This window comes from Portunus trituberculatus, chromosome 17, assembly GCF_017591435.1.
Source record: "Portunus trituberculatus isolate SZX2019 chromosome 17, ASM1759143v1, whole genome shotgun sequence".
NCBI classification, from domain to species: domain Eukaryota; kingdom Metazoa; phylum Arthropoda; class Malacostraca; order Decapoda; family Portunidae; genus Portunus; species Portunus trituberculatus.
The window spans coordinates 21,361,815-21,379,314 of NC_059271.1; the positions used below are offsets into that span (position 1 = coordinate 21,361,815).

The 17,500-nt window shown below is 35.8% G+C and overlaps 1 protein-coding gene across 1 annotated transcript in view; it reads right to left on the reverse strand.

Moving 5' to 3' along the window:
* LOC123505098 (cardioacceleratory peptide receptor-like) overlaps window positions 1-17,500 on the reverse strand; it is an 88,639-nt gene that overhangs the window by 25,617 nt on the left and 45,522 nt on the right. The gene's annotated exons all lie outside the window — the stretch shown is intronic.

Consider the following 17,500-nt stretch of genomic DNA (forward strand, 5'->3'; position numbering starts at 1 on the left):
GTTCAGTGTGGGAGATGAATTTGTTGCCGCATGTATCTAGTTAACATAGGGTCATATATGCATAAATGTAGGTCATATTAGAATATGTTTTATTCTCACTATTATGTATTATATGATTTTCTAACATATGTAACAATTGTGCTAGAAAGTTTTTGAATCGACTAGCATGCTGAAGCAGGCGGAAGGTGAGCAGTACCTAGTAGGGGCAAAAAGGATTTGTGAAGATATCAAGTTCGGTTACAGAGAGAGAGAGAGAGAGAGAGAGAGAGAGAGAGAGAGAGAGAGAGAGAGAGAGAGAGAGAGAGAGAGAGAGAGAGAGAGAGAGGACTCGCATGTAATGAAAACCAGTCCTAGCGTTTTTGTACATACTTGTCTCTAAGGATCCAATTGAGTGAAAAGTTACTACGTGTTTTATAATAACGCTATGGAGGAGCTCTTAATCCCTACATAGATACAGTGAAAGTGAAAGAGAGACCAGAACAACAGTCATACATATGTGAATAACAAGTTCACAAGTGTGTACACACTTAACACACACGCACACACACGCGCTCTCGCACACACACGCGCTCTCGCACACACACGCGCTCTCACGCACACACACACACACACACACACACACACACACACACACACACACACACACACACACACACACACACACACACACCGAAGATAGACACATACAGTATACTACCACTGCCTTTTACAACTTTTCAGAAAGCCGAAGATTAAGCGATAAAAATACGCGAGTCAGAAATAGCGTTGGACGACTCGCAAAATTTATGTGGAGCTGGAAATTCTTCACAAAGGATATTGAAGCGACGCGACATCCTGCGACAGACGCCAACCAGTCTCCGTAAATCTTCCCACTCCTTCCCTCGAACAATCCTTCCTTGCGGTGTAGGAGGCAGCCTCACTCACACCATCTCTGCGTCTCTCACTCTAGGAAAAGGTGCATCATGAAAACTCTTTGTTCTCTCACGTGGCATCTTTTCAAAGGTGATTTGTTTGTTTTTTTTCATCTCTTACATTTCATTATTCTTTTTAACAGATGAGCAAAAGGTCACATACTGTTCAGATTCGTGTGGGTATCTCTCTCTCTCTCTCTCTCTCTCTCTCTCTCTCTCTCTCTCTCTCTCTCTCTCTCTCTCTAACGTCAAACATCAATAAAATTAAGAAAGTATCCTTAATTAATTACTATTTTCTTTTCTTTTTTCTTGTGATGCATGCATTCAAGAGACCACACGTGCAAATATTCAGTAACATTTTCATAGTTGCTTTTCTCGTACTACTTATGCAGAGTCATTGTTGAATATCATTATCATTATCGGCATCTTTGGTTATCGTTAATAACTTCCAACAGAGCCTAGTGAAAGTAATAGAAATGAGAGGAAAGTTTCGGAGACACGAAGATTTAAAGGTCCAAGTTCACTACGGGTCTTCTTTCTTTTTGTGGAGTGTGGGTCCGTAAGTTGGCAGAAAATGTTGTTCCATGGCGGTAAGTTTTCTTGTGGTGTAAGTTCTTTCTCAAGTAAATTTCTCACGTCATAAGTACAGTACATTTCACTCTATATGATCTTCCCAAAAATTTTCACTCCGCCACGATAGATGTTATGCTGGGTCTAGATCAAATTTGGTTAGGACAGACTACAAAGGAACATAGAAAAAGAGAAGCTGCAGGAAGCCATCAGCTACAAGTGACAGTCCCTGTATGAGACATACCTACCTATTTCCATATATTATCCCCATTCATTATCTATCTAATCTTTATATCTTTTTTTTAAAGCTTCCCATTGACTTGGCACTAACAATCAGATTACTGAACCTGCTCCATTCATCTACCACTCTATTTGAAAACCAATTTCTTCCCATCTCTTTCTTAAACCTAAATTTGGGTTAGATTAAATCAAATTAAGTGAGGGAGGATTAATGTAGATTAGATTAGGTTAGGTTGGATGGTTTGGTTAGGCTAGGTTTAATTAGGTAAGGTAAGGTCAGGTAAGAATAGTTGTGGTGGTGTGTCTATCCACCACACATTATCACATGTTTACTTATTATTATCATTACATTCATATATATTAATTCATCTATTCTGTATACTTATATATTCTATATATAGTATTTTTACATGTGACTGGTCACTCTTCCGCACGCTACTTTGTTTATCGCCACCTGCTAGCGTCAGGTCACTCAGTTCCTCGTGGGCCTGCTGCAGGTCCGCATTCACGCACTCTCGTTGGTCCTCCTTGTGACCCTGCATTCAGCCTGTCTACCAATATGTTGAATGTATGCACGCCTTGTTTGGCCTTCCCTTCAACACAGTGGTGCCCTTCACAACATTACATAGTTCAAGTTAGTTAGATTAAGTCAGGTTAAGTTGGCCTGCAAGAAAAGTATCATTCAGGAAATAATTTGGGTGATATTTTCATGAAGACACTTTTCATGGATGTAATGTAACTTGTTTGCGTGAAATTTACGTATCGCAAAAATTTGCATTCTAAATTTACACCACCATTATAAACAACACACTCATGTACATTTTTCATTATTTTTTTTTTCCATTACACAACTGAAATAATCAATTAGTTAAATTCCTGACACATTCCACTCAATGTCTCCTTAATCTTCCTTCCATCCTTCCTCTTTTTTCATTCCTTTTCTTTTTTCTTTCACTTTTTTCACATACCTTCCATCAGGCCACCTTTCCCTCCCCTATCCCCCCTTTCCCTGCCTGTGTTCTGCATCCATATCACCTTTTGTACCTTCCCTCACCCCTATTCAGAGAACCGTTTTTATCAGTTAGCTGTGATACAGGAAACTGAGATAAATTGCCGCTGACACTGCAATAACTTCTGTCTCTATTGGAAAATGGGAGTGTGGGAATGGTCTGTGTTTTCACTGCACATGTTTTTAACTTAGTTTCCTTCATTGATATAAGATGACTAGGAGAGAGAGAGAGAGAGAGAGAGAGAGAGAGAGAGAGAGAGAGAGAGAGAGAGAGAGAATGTTGAAAGTTAAAAATGATAATGCGCTTAAGTTTGAAACAAATGAGTAATTTGCATGAAAAAGATTTACGGTGAGTTGTAATTGTAAACAGAGAGAGAGAGAGAGAGAGAGAGAGAGAGAGAGAGAGAGAGAGAGAGAGAGAGAGAGAGAGAGAGAGAGAGAGAGAGAGATTAAATTCGTGTCCCATCATTCTTCCTGAAGTGAGAGAGAGAGAGAGAGAGAGAGAGAGAGAGAGAGAGAGAGAGAGAGAAATTCAAGCAGCAGTATGTGCAGTGGTGAAATAAATTTTCTGGCCTCGGACAAGTGTTGCAGCGCGCGGATGCCAGAAATTAAGAGCGCTAGTGAATCACTGGTTCGATCTCATAAGGGATATATAAATGCTAATATATAAGATACATAAGTAACATAAGTGATATACAAAAAGTGTAATCTCAATTAATTATTATGCAAATCAGACCGTTAAGACGATCTTCAGATTGGATGTACCCAAAATAGCTTCTCAAACCCGTACCCGTGGTACAGTGGAACCATGCGTGCTTTGGGGTCCGCGGGGTCTCCAAGCGCACGGGTTCGAATCCTGTCCACGGTCCGAGTGTAGGTTGGGCTTCCTCACTCGGGGCAACGGTTTCCTAGCGGGTGGGCTTTGAGATAGGAGGTACTCCAAAAAAGTATCCCTTTTTTTATTTATTTATTTTTTTATACCATGTGGGCTTTTCACGGAATTTTCTGGACTAAAGGAGATACTTTTTTAGGGTATCTCCTATCTCAAAGCCCATCCGCTAAGGAACCGTTGCCCCGAGTGAGGAAGCCCAACCTATACTCGGACCGTGGACAGGATTCGAACCCGTGCGCTTGGAGACCCCTCGGACCCCAAAGCACGCATGGTTCCACTGTACCGCGGCGGCCCCCTCTTTAGCCCATAAATTCCCGTGAAAAGCCCACATGGTATAAATAAAAAAAAAAAGCTCAAAATTTATCATGAGATATACCGCTCGTATTAAGAGAGAGAGAGAGAGAGAGAGAGAGAGAGATGAATGCGAGGGCGTTACTTAACTTTCTTCTCTTACGATGTCAAAGATAATGTAGAGGACGGGCTACTGAATTATGGTAATGATAATGAATCTTTTGGTTTTCTTACTTATAGACAACACACATGCAGATTGCACTTTATATACATAGACTGGAGAGCTCATGACAGCAGGTAATGTGGGGTTAATCTCTCCTTCTTGAACTCTGACATGTTTTTTTAGTTCCTGTGTTGACTATTTGACCCCTCGTATATAATGGAACCACATGGATATGGAGAAGGCTCATACGAAACCGCAATCCACTATACGAGACACTAGCTGAGGAGAAGACAGAGACTTGACTTCTCATATATCATAGCCTTAATCATGTAACCTCGCTGCTGTGGAGTCTCCTATAAGAGCGAGTTATGATCTTAGAAAAGCTCTCTACCTAGATGTCTGGTTTACACTTCTAAATGTATACAAGTCAAGTCGAGTCTCTTAATTTCAGATGTTTTGGGGCAGTCACGTCTAACTTTACTGACCTTACGCCTGTTGCATGATCGCTATCGCATTTTTTTGAGGCTGTTGCTGAAGGAAACAATGGGTAAGGAGGAACTTTCGCCTTGATTATCTTACGTGTTGCGTATAGATTTGGGGCTAGTGTAAAGGTCAAAAGGTCTGCTGCTGCTTGTTCTTGCTTTACATCCAGTTTTTTTTTACTACTTGCGATCTGCAGACTGAGTGACGGACTGATTGCTTTATTCGTTTATCTTCCTTTTTTTTTCAATTTGACTATTTTGTATACAAACGTGCTGGATGAGAGATCGAATGACTATTATTTTTTGTTTATTTCATTTACTTATCTGTCTACAATACTTATCTATTTCATTTTCCTTTTTCCATCTATTTTCTTTTTTCTTCTATTCTTCAAGTTGTGTCAAAAGATGAGAGAGGACCAACGGAACGGCCTTTGCCCTTCTGGCCTAATCTTGCATACAAATTAGTTGGAGCAGATTCATGGCGGTGCTAATGTAATATTCCATTGTCACTCTGTTCGCCAGCTTGTCTGACTCGATCTAATTTTGAGCCCCGTGGATTCAGGCAGCGATTGAATCAGGCGTCCCTTCATTATGCATTTTGTAACGGATAATCTTATCGGAGGTATGATATTATGGATATCACAATTTACCTGACTGAAACTGATGTCAGATTGAGATCTCTTGATTTTGCATGATCTATTCTTTATTTTTCATGCAGGAGTGGAAACTGGCCAAGGGCAACAAAAAGTCAATAAAGGCCCACTGGGTTGCCAGTTCCCTTAAGGTTCATATGAGTTATCCAAAATTCAGGGATAAATGTATTGAAACCTCCCTCTTAAAAGAAGTAAGTCGTAGGAAGATCGAAATACAGAAGCAGGCAGGGGGTTCCCGAGTTTTACCAGAGAAAGGTATGAATGATTGAGAGTACTGATTAACTCTTGAATTAGAGAACTGGACAAAATAGAGGTGAGAGAAAGAAGAAAGCCTTGAACATCGAGGCCGCAGGAGGAGGGGAGGCATGCAATTAGCAACATCAGTAGAGAATTTATCATGAAAATAGCGATAAAAGGTAGAAAAAGATGCAACATTCCGGCTGAAGACACTCAATCACAGGAGAGGAGTTGATGAGACGAAAAGCTTTTGATTCCACCCTATCTAACAAAACTGTGTGAGTGGAGCATCCCCAAATATGCGAAGAGTACTCCATACAAGGACGGCCCTTGTACAGAGTTAGCAGTTGCAGGGGCGAAAAAAACTGGTGGAGACGCCTCAGAACGCCTAACTTCATAGAAGCTGTTTTAGCAAAAGATGAGATGTGAAGTTTTCAGTTTAGATTATGAGTAAAGGACAGACCGAGGATATTCGGTGTGGAAGAGGGAGACAGTTGAGTGTCATTGAAGAAGAGGGATAGTTGTCTGGAAGGTTGTGTCGAGTTGATAGATGGAGGAATTGAGTTTTGAGGCATTGAAAACTACTAAGTTTTCTCTGCCCCAATCAGAAATCTTAGAAAGATCAGAAGTCAGGCGTTCTGTGGCGTCTCTGCGTGATCTGTTGACTTCCTGAAGGGTTGGTCGTCTCTGAAAGGACGTGGAAAGATGTAGGTGGTATCATCAGCGTAGGAGTGGATAGGGCAAGAAGTTTGGTTAAGATCATTAATGAATAATAGAAAGAGAGTGGGTGACAGGACAGAACCCTGAGGAACACCACTGTTAATAGATTTAGGAGAAGAACAGTGGCCGTCTACCACAAGCTGCAATAGAACGGTCGGAAAGGAAACTTGAGATAAAGTTGCAGAGAGAAGGATAGAAACCGTAGGAGGGCAGTTTTGAAATCAAAGCTTTGTGCCAGACTCTATCAAAAGCTTTTGATATGTCTAACGCACAGCAAAAGTTTCACCGAAATCTCTAAAGAGGATGACCAAGACTCAGTAAGGAAAGCCAGAAGATCACCAGTAGAGCGACCTTGACGGAAGCCACACAGACGATTAGATAGAAGATTGTGAAGTGACATGTTTGAGAATCTTCCTATTGAGGATAGATTAAAAACTTTAGACAAGCAAGAGATTAAAGCTATAGGACGGTAGTTAGAGGGATTGAAACGGTCACCCTTTTTAGGGAAAGGATGAATGTAGGCAAACTTCCAGCAAGAAGGAAAGGTAGAAGTCGATAGACATAGTTGAAAGAGTTTGGCCAGGCAAGGTGCAAGCACGGAAGCACAGTTTTTGAGAACAATAGGAGGGACCCCATCAGGTCCATAAGCCTTCCGAGGGTTTAGGCCAGCAAGGGCATGGAAAACATCATTACGAATTAATTGTAGGCATGAAATAGTCAGAGGGAGAAGAGGGAGGACAAGCCCAAAATCATCCAAGGTGGAATTGTTAGCAAAGGTTTGAGAGAAGAGTTCAGCTTTAGAGACAGAAGAGATGGCAGTGGTGCCATCAGGATAAAATAAAGGAGGGAAAGATGAAGAAGTAAAGTTATTGGAGATGTTTTTGGCTAGATACCAGAAGTCTCGAGTGAAGTTGGAGTTTGAAAGATTTTGACATTTTTTATTTAGGAAGGAGTGTTTCATAAGTTGAAAAACAGACTTGGCATGATTCCGGGCAGAAATATAAAGTGCATGAGATTCAAGTGAAGGAAGGCTCAAGTACTTTTTGTGGGCAATCTGTCTATCATGTATAGCACGAGAACACGCTGTGGTAAACCAAGGTTTAGAAGGTTTAGGTTGACAAAAAAGAGTGAGAAATGTACGCCTCCATGCCAAACGCTATCACTTTTGCTACTATAGCACCAACTTTCTTTGCTTATTCTTTTATCACAGTTTTCTCTACCATACCTGTGGAAGTAGGTGATTATCCTATTAAGCTCCTCACTGATTTTCCAATAGCTTTGAAGTTTTTTATGCTAAAGAAGGAAAAAGTGGCTTTATAAGAATTTTCTCTATTTCAAAAGGAGGCGACTATTTCATAAAGATACTAATTAGTTCTTTGAGTTTTCAACCAAATATCTTCATGTAAAGGAAGGAAAAAGTCACACTGATGTTAGCGTTCCTTATAAAAACCTGTGGAAGTGAGCGATCATCCTTTTGAAATTCCTCACTGCCTCTATGGATTTTCTACCAAAGTTCTTAATAGGGAGGAAGGAAGAAGCTATATTTATCTAAGTTTTCCCCGCTATACAGGCGGTGAGGCGCTATATTGATCAGAGCACTAGCCAGTGGAAGCGATGTGCGTCTAGTAGTGTGGAAATAATGAAAGAGAGGAGAGGAAGTAAAGGAGATAAAGGACTAATAAGTACAAACGATACAGGTGCTTAAGAAGAGCCGAGGGGGAATAGATGGGAAGAGGCGGGGGAGGAAATGGAGAGGAGATGCGTAGGAGCGCCAGACACGTGCGGGAAGATGGGAAAAGTTGAGGGACACGGAAAAGGTCAAAGGAGAAGAGCGCTCCAGATATCATATTGCTGCTGGTGCCTCCAGACCAAAGCACTGAGACTCACAGGACAGGAGTTTATACCTCTGACTTTCATAAATGTTTAGAGTCAAGACCAGTCAAAAAACCAAATTCGTCACTATTAGTCATTTATCTATACATTTATATTCATTTACTCCTGGAAAAGAAAGTGGTACGGTCAATTTGTTTATGTATTCATTTACTTTCTCCTAGAGCTTTATTGTTCTTGACTGTGACATTGGGAAGAGCATAAGAAAAAGTAAATAAAAGATCCTTTAACATTATATATATATATATATATATATATATATATATATATATATATATATATATATATATATATATATATATATATATATATATATATATATATATATATATATATATATATATATATATATATATATATATATATATATATATATATATATATATATATATATATATATATATATATATATATATATATATATATATATATATATATATATATATATATATATATATATATATATATATATATATATATATATATATATATATATATATATATATATATATATATATATATATATATATATATATATATATATATATATATATATATATATATATATATATATATATATATATATATATATATATATATATATATATATATATATATATATATATATATATATATATATATATATATATATATATATATATATATATATATATATATATATATATATATATATATATATATATATATATATATATATATATATATATATATATATATATATATATATATATATATATATATATATATATATATATATATATATATATATATATATATATATATATATATATATATATATATATATATATATATATATATATATATATATATATATATATATATATATATATATATATATATATATATATATATATATATATATATATATATATATATATATATATATATATATATATATATATATATATATATATATATATATATATATATATATATATATATATATATATATATATATATATATATATATATATATATATATATATATATATATATATATATATATATATATATATATATATATATATATATATATATATATATATATATATATATATATATATATATATATATATATATATATATATATATATATATATATATATATATATATATATATATATATATATATATATATATATATATATATATATATATATATATATATATATATATATATATATATATATATATATATATATATATATATATATATATATATATATATATATATATATATATATATATATATATATATATATATATATATATATATATATATATATATATATATATATATATATATATATATATATATATATATATATATATATATATATATATATATATATATATATATATATATATATATATATATATATATATATATATATATATATATATATATATATATATATATATATATATATATATATATATATATATATATATATATATATATATATATATATATATATATATATATATATATATGAACATCCCTGGAATGATTAAAAGAATAAATCTTGTCAGACACACATAATTAAAGGAAGACATTGGTTAGTGCTTTGAACCCACACCATGGCCTTCAGTAGATACACCTTTGGTCCTTTTATGTCTACACAATGGAAAGAAAAGATGAATGAAAGAAAGATAAAGTCAAGACGAAGAGCAAACTCCACGTGACCTCTCCACACTGGTGATAAAAAAAAAAAAAAAAACGGTACAGAAAAAGCCATGATGGCGGGACAATGGCACAAAGATATCAACTGCCATTTGTTTGATTCTCGCTTTTACCTTCAATGCATGATTGTTAAGACTAACGGAAAGGATACAGTAAGTCAGAGAAAATTATACACAAAAAGAAGGATCGCATTCTGAAGCAGTTAGGACTTTCACAGTGACTATTTTCCAAGGCTACAGAGATTCTTATGTTATTCTTGTTGAACTATCACCTTAGTTATAATAAAGAAAACTCTTAAGATCTTATCAATTTTTACAACAACAGTTAGAAAATTCATTAGTTAAGATAAGACAAGATAATAATATATGAACATTTCGTTTTGGAATTCAATTCATATATTATATTATATTTTTAAACTTGCATCTTGTACATCAGTAAATAAACATTTAGGATAGTGACTTATAGAAATGAAATGGCAAATAATGAGTTTCTAACTCACGCAATGTATTCGTACATTAGTGAATAAAGAGTTAGAATAGAGACGTGTATATAGACGGAATGACGAATGATTTTACAAAATAATAAATAAACCCGGTGAATCATTCAATTCAACATTTTTACATACATATATATATATATATATATATATATATATATATATATATATATATATATATATATATATATATATATATATGTATATGTATATAATTTTTTTTAATACAAAGCTGGTCACGGCTGGGGAAAAGAAAGCATCAAATACTTCGAGTTTGTTATCAAGAAATGAATATGAACTAATTCTGAATAGCTTGGATGAACTTGAACGCACTAACCACTTGCTGTTTGGATATTTTGTAAGCTGACCAACGATAATAATGCAAATTGTCCAAAATCTTGGTCTTTTTGCAAAATGTTGAGATATTTAGGTCATTTTGTAGTGTGACCACGAATTTGGTCTTTTTTGCATAATGGCCGGGCATTTTGTAAAATAACTATATATATATATATATATATATATATATATATATATATATATATATATATATATATATATATATATAATATGTACCCCGGCATGGGCACGATCACCCGTCACCTACATGGGAGGCAACCACCCCCGCCACTGAGCCATCCTTGCCTCCAATGGGAGGTTCCCTCTCCATGCAAGACGGTGGCGTAGTGGATAAGGTAGTGAGCGTGGGATCGGGCAGACGTCGATGCGTAGGTTCGAATCCCACCACATACTGCCTTGAAACTTTGTCAATTGTCGAGTGCTTTAAAGTTACCTACACGTCACCGTGATAACCAGGTTCTAGGTGGAGATGTAATTGCCTTATACCAAATATGCGTTTGCGTAGTGATATGGGCCCCTAATATGGGTCCCACTATAAATAAAATTGGCTGCGCAGGTAATGGGTGCAAACTGAATAGGTCTTCCCATACTCTTCAAGTATACCTATAGGCGCTGTACGCCATAACATAAAAAAAAAAAAAAAAGCTGACGGGCGTTCTTGCCCACGCAAGAAGAAACACACACACACACACACACACACACACACACACACACACACAATTTCAAATTAATGACATAAAAACTCGTAATTAGAGACATGATATCTTCAGTAATTAATCAGCAATACGAGAGCTTTAAGTTGATATTAATTGTAACATATTCTATTGCGAATCTTGGGGCGTCAAGAGACTGTACCTCATCCCTCTATTCTCAGGGTGTTGCGCCATGATGAATGAAGACATTTGGTGGAAGGAAATGACGAATGGACCAGGTTAAACTACGTAACACATTTTCCTGATGCCCTTTCACAAGAATGTGTCCTAGACCAAACAGTCCTTTTTCTATTGTTTTTACAATACAGTTAATGAGAAGTGATCTTCCTTGGCATCATACACGCGTAGTCTTTGCCATGTAACTTAAATATCAAAATGCTGAAAGTTTCATGTGACGTGTAGTCATTCACCCAAGGTGTTGCAAAATGCATTAATGTTGCATCTAGTTTGTGACTAGATTGACATGTAGGCAGTCATGAAAGGAAATTATAAATATTTTTCTAATTCATGTTTGAACATTTTATAATTTCAAAACTCACAGGTCAAATAGACGTGATGAGAAATAAAAAAAAAATTGTGACATCTTCATGGGATCTCAAACAACCTACTTCCAATATTTTTAATTTTTTTTCTGGTAATGTTGCATAAGTGACCTTATCGGAACGTAAAGCTTATCTGGAGGTCAATTACCCACAGGTTAGTTGACCTCCAGACGCTGTGGATGGATGGATGGGTGGCGTCTTCATGGGATCCTCAGTTTCGGCAATTTATAAACCTCCGTTGGGATGTTTCGCGTAACCGACCTTGGCACATCGTAAAGAGTTATGTTCATTGTCTATCATAGAGGCTTAGATATGAGAGAATGCTTGTGTGTGTGATTAAGTGCGCGTGTGCGTGCATGTGGCCACACAAATTTGTCCCGAAAGACATTGGTCTGGTATATATATATATATATATATATATATATATATATATATATATATATATATATATATATATATATATATATATATATATATATATATATAATAATAATAAAAGGAAGAAGAAAATGCATATACAAAGATTCCTTTAAAAATGTTCTCTTGATCCAGCATTGAAAACTTTAGAAAATTGATAAGTTGACTTTACAGACATGTAACGCACAACTCAATTACGTTCTCTTGTTATTTAGTTTGGAATTGTAAGAGAGGATCAGTGTGCCTGCGCTACTTTAAGCATCTCCCTTTATGCGGTATTCAAAACTTACAAAAATATTTATAAGTTGATTCTCACGCACAGCACACAATTCTCATGTTCTTTTCCTAATCTTGAATAACATGATTATATTTATGGAAACTAGGGTATCAGTAAATCTGTGCTACTTCCAGCATCCCTTGAGTCTTACCCTCACCCTGCACGGTCCATGGCAGTAAAGACAACAACACACGAGTAACTCAGTTCTCCAAACATTGTCTATACTCTATGATGCCGAAAGTCTACAAGTGTAATCAAGATATCATCTGATGACTCTTAGCTTCTATTGATGGGAAATTTTGCTAAAGGTGAAAGAGAAATACTCTTTCTTTATTGGTGATCTCATTGAGCCTCATTCACGGTGGCAGCAGCTGTAGTGAAATGGAACTAGTAATATCTAGCAGGTAGAAGCATTTATACCTGCAGCATTACTGACACAGCAACGCACCAACACTCACAAACTACACTATTGCATGTACAACTCTAATAATAGCGGTCATCATTTCTATATGACTTCCTTTCCTTTTCTTCCTTTTTCTGATCTGTTATTTTGTTTTAACAACATGAGAAACCAAAAAAAAAAAAGCCGAAAAAGATGCGGATACTTACGGCATACTAACCCTCTCATAAACCACACTATTACATGTACAGGTCTTATAATTACAACTACTTTACATATGCCAGGTCAAAATATTTATGTATATCTCATTACCTGTTTTAACTGTATGAGGAGAAAAAAAAAACAGATAACGACACATGACTGCTTTTATACACTGTGTGCTATCATATATATTCGTGAATTAACTGTATAATTTCTATACGATAAGTTGAATTGCTGTGCATTTTTCATGTTTCTTTTTTTTCTCTCCCTTTTGAATTCGTCATGATGTTCTATTCGCATGCAACAAAAGAAAATTAAAAGCAAAATTTCCAATTTCCATTAAAGAACGTTTCCTTTTACCAGTGCGAAGAAAGAAATATCCATTCCTCTTTCCTTTTTTAGTCACTATTCACTATACGTTTTCCACCATCACTACCACCACAATCTAGGTCTCCTACCCTTACTGCTTATCCACTTAAAGCCGCTTCTCCTAAATGCTGGGTTAGTCAGACGTGGCAGGAAACAATTAGTGAGGTAAAAAGGGGGAGGAAATCGAAGTGCCGAGACTTTAATTAAGCTGATATGAAAGCCAAAGATACTCTGAATGAGAGTTTCATTGAGACCGCCACGCACTCGGAAAAGATCAAGCGGCAGGTATCTCAGATTCTCAAATATTATCAAGCCGTATCGCGCTACATTTGACAGTCTTTAGTCCAGGGGAAGTTATCAGGATGCTTTCCAGAGAGTTTATATGATTTTGGAAATACGAGACTTTCGTTGAGACGCTGCGCACTAGAAGAAAGATATAGGGCGGGATTTTCAAGATACTTCCATACCTTATGATTTCTTTTAAATCTCTCTAGCATAGTGGAAAATATGAAGGGGTTTCCGAACCGATTTATATGACTCTGGAAGTAGCTTAAACATTGTGTATTGTTAGTAGAAAGCAAGCTCTTTTAAGAATTCAAGTAAATTTTCAAACGCTGTCATGCTTCATACCGACATTTTTTTTAATAGTCGTTTAATCCAGTGGTACTTTTCAGGAGTTTTAACGTGCGTTTCAATTCTAACGATAGCTTAACAAGAATTCTGTATCGTCAGCAGAATACAAACACCTTTTTAAACATTTCCAAGCATTTTGCGTGCTATTTTAAGAGGTGACCAGCCCAATGGAAGTTATTAAGGTCTTTTAAGGTACTTTATACTATTCTAGCCAGACATAAACAAGAAATTTCCATCGTCAGTGGAAATGAGACACTTATAAAACACCACACAACCATCGGTCTGGCTTTACAAATATACTCTTTTAAAGCCCAAAACTTCTGAATATGCCACCTAACATCACGGTTGTGTATGAAAAGATGACCAGCAAATAAAAGAGAGGGCGAGAATTTGCTTTTATAAATAGATGAAAAAGACTGAGAGAAAAAGAAGCATCTGTATAAAGAAGTTCAAGGATGGAGTGGCGCAAAGGAAGCTAAGGGATTTAGACAGGAGGGGAAAACTGCTAGAAAAAAAATCATAAATAAATAAAAGATAAAATACTTGAATAAAAATTGGCTGATAGGATTACAGCTGGAAAAGAAAGACTTACTTTAAAGGACTACGTAGTTGAACACCGGATAGGCAGTCAGGGAGAGGCTGTTAGGGAAGGGAAATGGAGTGTGAAGGAATACAGAAAGGGAGATAGAGAGGAAAAGAACACATTGCTTTTGTTGTTGTGATAGTTGTTGTAATAGTACGTAGTAGTAGTAGTAGTAGTAGTAGTAGTAGGAGTAGTAGGAGTAGCAGTAGTAGTAGAGGTAGAAGTAGAAGTAGTGGAAATAGTGATAATAGTAGTAGTAGTAGTAGTAGTAGTAGCAGTGGTAGTAATAGTAGTAGTAGTAGTAGTAGTAGTAGTAGTAGTAGTAGTAGTTAAAGTAATAGTTGTTGTTGCAGCTACTTCTATTATTATTACTACTACTACTACTACTACTACACACTACTACTTACCACTGCTGCAGTGCAGTAGTAGCAGTAGCAGCAGTAGCAGTAGTAGTAGTGAGTGGTGGTGAGTAGTAGTAGTAGTATTAGTAGTAGGAGTAGCAGTAGTAGTAAAGGTAGAAGTAGTAGAAATAGTGGTAATAGCAGCAGCAGTAGTAGTAGTAGTAGTAGTAGTAGTAGTGTTAAAGTAGTAGTTGTTGTTGCAGTTACTACTACTACTACTACTACTACTACTACTACTACTTCGACCACTACCAACACTACCACCACTACAGCTGTTATTTTTCCTCCATGTTCGTCGCTGCTCCAAGAAACAACCGGCCAGCAGAAACGGGTATTTTCCGCTGCCGTACCAATGTTAACTTTAGCAACAAAGCCAGGACTGGATTCAGCGAAATTCTGCGCCCCGACGAACTCAGTTGTAGAGGACGGCAAGGGAGGCAAACATCTCCTTTGGACGATGACTCGGGAATGAGGGATTTGAGGAATGAGTGAAAGCATTACGTCTAACTGACAGCTTTTGCATACTGAGGCGAATGAGAGAAATACTTTTTTTATACGTTCTATTTGGAGGTCAGCAAAACCATTTTTCCCTCAGCACGTGAACCTCATTAAACATATGACTTTCAGAATAAACACTAAAAAAAAAAAAAAAAAAAAATGAAAATGAGTATTTCATAATTTTAAGCAAGATTAAAGAGTGAAAAAAAATCCACCCATTTAGTTGTACCTTTCATTTCCATCTCTTCATAACACATACATGAAAATAAATATCGTTGTTACCTAATAACATATAAATATAATAAGACAACAACACGTGCCAGTCCACTAATGAAACATACCCACCTATTTCCACCTATCGTCACTCATAAATTTGCCTTATCTTTTTCTTTCTAAGTTCACTAATGATTCAACACTAACAACTTGTTTACGAAGTCTATCCCATTCATCTGTCACTCTCTTTTAGATCTGAGCTCCACCTGGCCACGACGCGATATCAAAAGCCTTGAGGATGTGAACTGCAGTGCAATTATGATCATGCATATGGGATGTTTGTGGTGAAGCGCGATCAGGATGCTTTGTGTGAGTAAATGCGAAGAGGCGCCTGGTAAAGAAGTGCTTAAAACAGATACGGGGCGAGAGGAAAGCAAACTAGTATTGTGTGATTTTTTTTTTTTTTTTCAAGTGAATAGGAGATGTCTAGAAATGAAGTGCTTAAGCCGAGTGGAGAAGCACATATGAACTGATAACTCTTAAGTCTGTTTTAATAATTAATTTAACTTTTACTTATTAAGAAAACTGATTAAGAAGAGAGAGAGAGAGAGAGAGAGAGAGAGAGAGAGAGAGAGAGAGAGAGAGAGAGAGAGAGAGAGAGAGAGAGAGAGAGAGAGAAATCAAAGAAAATAATGAAAAAATGAAAAAAAAACTAAAAAAAAGCAAAAGAAAAATAATAAGTGTATCTTTTACAATTACAAATTACTCAAGCAAAATTACTGAACGGTAAAGTTGTTTTTTTTTTTCTCTCTTATCTTTTCTCTTCACATTGTTTCCTTCCAGTAAGGTAAGAATTTACCTCTGTTTACAAAGGCTAAATATTCCAAGACACACCCGGGAGACGTCAGGAGGCGTGGAGGATTTCTTTTCCTTCTCCTCCTCCTCCTCCTCCACCACCACCTCCTCCTCCTCCTCCTCATCCTCCTCTTCCTCCTCCTCCTCCTCCTCCTCTCCTTCTTCTTCTTCTTCTCCCTCTTGATCTTCCTCCTCCTCCTCCTTCTGCTTCTTTTTCTTTCAATTTTCCTAGATTGCTTTTCTCTTTGAATAGTATAATTGTAACGAGTGGAGGCGCCATGCTGAATAAATTATCATGCTCTCTCTCTCTCTCTCTCTCTCTCTCTGGAAATTCAAATTGATGAAGTTACGGCGTCTCAACAACGAGGTCATATGCTGGCTGCTCGGAATACGAGAAGAGAGAGAGAGAGAGAGAGAGAGAGAGAGAGAGAGAGAGAGAGAGAGAGAGAGAGAGAGAGTGTTGCATGATAATTTATCCAGCATGGCGCCTCCACTCGTTACAAATTATACTATTCAAAGAGAGAGAGAGAGAGAGAGAGAGAGAGAGAGAGAGAGAGAGAGAGAGAGAGAGAGAGAGTTACCTTCCCCAAACGCAGAACCTGCTTTGAATAAAAATAAAATTCGCAGAAAAGATACGAGTGAAAGGGAAAGGAAACGAAGGGAGAGCAACTAGGAAATAAAAGGGGAGGAACGCATTAGGCAACAGGAGGGGAGAGAGGGAAACTAGAAGACAAAGAAGAGAGAGTGAAAATAAAAAATAT